This window comes from Solanum pennellii, chromosome 8 (genome assembly GCF_001406875.1).
Source record: "Solanum pennellii chromosome 8, SPENNV200".
NCBI classification, from domain to species: Eukaryota; Viridiplantae; Streptophyta; class Magnoliopsida; order Solanales; family Solanaceae; genus Solanum; species Solanum pennellii.
Genome location: NC_028644.1, coordinates 24,807,276 through 24,810,325, shown reverse-complemented (window position 1 = coordinate 24,810,325; position 3,050 = coordinate 24,807,276).

Sequence of the window (3,050 nt, the reverse complement as noted above, 5' to 3'; positions counted from 1 at the left end):
ATATATATATAAATATATATATATATATATATATATACACACACACACACACACACACCACATAGAAGGCCACAATTTTATCAATGATGCCAAGTGCTCACCCCCGTCTTTGATCCCAAAATTACGTAATGGAAGGCACAAACAATCACCACTATAGCGATACTAGGACCTGCATCACGAAATTTGGGTTGATAAACTAAACGATACTTATTATAAGAATAACTTATAAACACTTAAATTTTCTATTAAAGGGATAGACATGGTATCTAAAGCATCATTAAACATTTTCAAAATAAACTAAATTTACCATTGATCATGATAAATTCAAAAATAATGAGTATAATACAAATTTAGCCAACCCATGTTCAAAGACATAAATTTTCTCTATTTTCAGGGTTCACACAAATAATCATATTTAAATACTTAATACAAAAGTAAATATCTATTGATAGTCCATGCTTGAAGAAGAACAGACATATGAAGTACCTAGTTCGACTAATAGACATGAATTTCACTTATATTCAGCCCCTCAGACTTAGATCCACCACCAAAAGTTGAGCAAGTTCTCTGTGTAATTTAAACTTAAATCCACATTTTGTTTTTATATTGGACATCAATGAGTTCAACCCTGTGAAACCAGTAATTACACCCGGTCCACCTTTGAGGGCTGGGCAATGCCGTTGTTGCTTAGGATCAATAATCATTTGCAAAGTCAACTTGTTGAAACATTCAAAGATGTCCTTGAAGAAACGATATTTTTGCGGTCCTCGTTATTCATATCTTCTAAATTTTAGTGGTCATCAAATTCATCATCAGTTAAAATATTATATTCATCGCTTTCATCACTAGGCAAATCAAATAAGTTAGATGATCCAATGTTAATACACAATTGAAATTTTTGAACTATTGCATGACCACAAGTATTATTATTTTCCAATGATTCTAAAATGGAACTTTTATTAATCCCAGACATTATTCATGTATTTCTCTTTCTCCCCTTTTTCTAGGACTTCTCAGTACAAACAGTTCAGTCATCATTTTGATTAGAGTTAAGGTACAAATCTGAAAAACCACATTTCTCTCATCAACCCTACAAATTTTGATAGTAGAATTATTCTTTGTTTATTCATTAGAAATCATTCTAACAAAAATAAAATTGTTAGAATGATTTCTCTTTTTCAGTTGTTTGTCTTGGATGGTAAGAGATTTGTAAATTTAAACGTAGTTTTTGGTCACTAATTTACACAATAGGAATATTAACTATATGTATGTTGATGAAAAAAAGGAAAATAATATGTATACTCTATTTATAAGGATTTCTACAAAAGTAAATATTCAATTTTAGCCGATTTTCATTTTTAGATAACATTTAAAAAAATTAAGAGTTTATGAAATCCTATAGATTCTTATCTTATTTACTTTTTTAGGTTAGATAAAAGAAATGATAAGAGTTCATGAAATCATCTATATCTTTGTTTGATTAAGATTGTTTGAAAAGTCAATGAATAAAAATTTATAAAATCACTCATATCCTTATTTTAATTACCTTTTTGGATTAGATAAATGAAATGATATAATTTTATGAAATAATTCATATGTTTACCTAATTTATTTAATCATCCATTCATTATCTGATTTAACTTTAAAAGTCAGATATATTAAAGGATAGGATATTATGAAATCATCTGTAATCTTATATAATTTACCATTCTCTATAACATAAATGAAAGAATAAGTAATTATGAAAAGTCTCATTACATCGAAACATCAAACAATTATTAAAATTTTCATATTCATTTATAATTATACCTAAATTTTTGTATGATATATTTTCTTTCTAAAAAGACACTCCCAAACATCTTAAATATTAATATTTAATTAAGCTTAAAAAATTTCGAATGAGTTATGACTCATATTTTCTAGACCTTCAATGATTTGTCTTTTTCATTCTACAGTGTCATGAGCACCATAGTATATATAGGTTGAGAAACTCTCAACTTACACATGATATATATTTATGTAGGTTTACAGTTCTAACATATATGATCACACATATAGCCCTAAATATAATTTTATACCACATAGTTTTAACATATGCATCCTCTACAAATATGATTTTAAAAAGTAAAATCTCGTATATATATTTTTGTTTGAAAAATATTGATTTATGGTCTTTCACTAAAATATTCCTCAGTATATATTTACGTCTAAATGACCTTTTAATACTTGAAATTCCTTCAATTAAGTAACTTTTTGACAAACCCAAATCAAATTAAAGAAGTTCTTCCTCTCTCAACATTTTTCTTTCTAACTCAAGGAAGAAGAAAAAGAAATGAGAGCTAGGATTTGGATTCAATGTGTCTTCTTCATAATATTTCTTGGGATGTCTTAGTAAAGGTGTGGTGATCCTTTATATAGGGTTAGATTTTTTCTTAGAGTCCATTCAATGGAAATTTCAAAGTGTTGAAGTTCATGAAAGACCTAGGGTTTTACTCAATCTCGTGGGTTCTTTCTTTAACCATTTCAAATGGTTATTAATGTCAAATTTTGATTGTATTCATGTTAAATTGCTGATTTATTATGAAAATATTCTATGAGCCCAAGATTTATCTCATTCATAAATTGTGCCTTCTTGGAGTTTCTTTGTGGACTATGAATGCAAATGATTGGAATATGTCTAAATTATTTTGGGTTACAGGAATATGTCTTTCTCTATGCCTTCATTAGTATAATTGTTTGTGTCTTGATGATTTGAGATTCATGGCCTTGAAGGAAAGTTATAACTATATTATATTTTGAACTATAATGTGTTTGACTATATATTGATCGACTTAAAAGGTGGAGGTATTCACGTACTAAGTATGTGAATGTGACTTCAATGTAGTTTAGGTGATCATGTCTTAAAGGTAGTTGTGTTATTATTTATAGACTATTTTGAAATTTGACACTGATGAATGATGACGATAGAGTGTGAAGTTTCGTCTATTACATATTAGATATCTTGAATTTGAAGGCTTAAGAATCCGATTCTTTTAGAATATATATATATA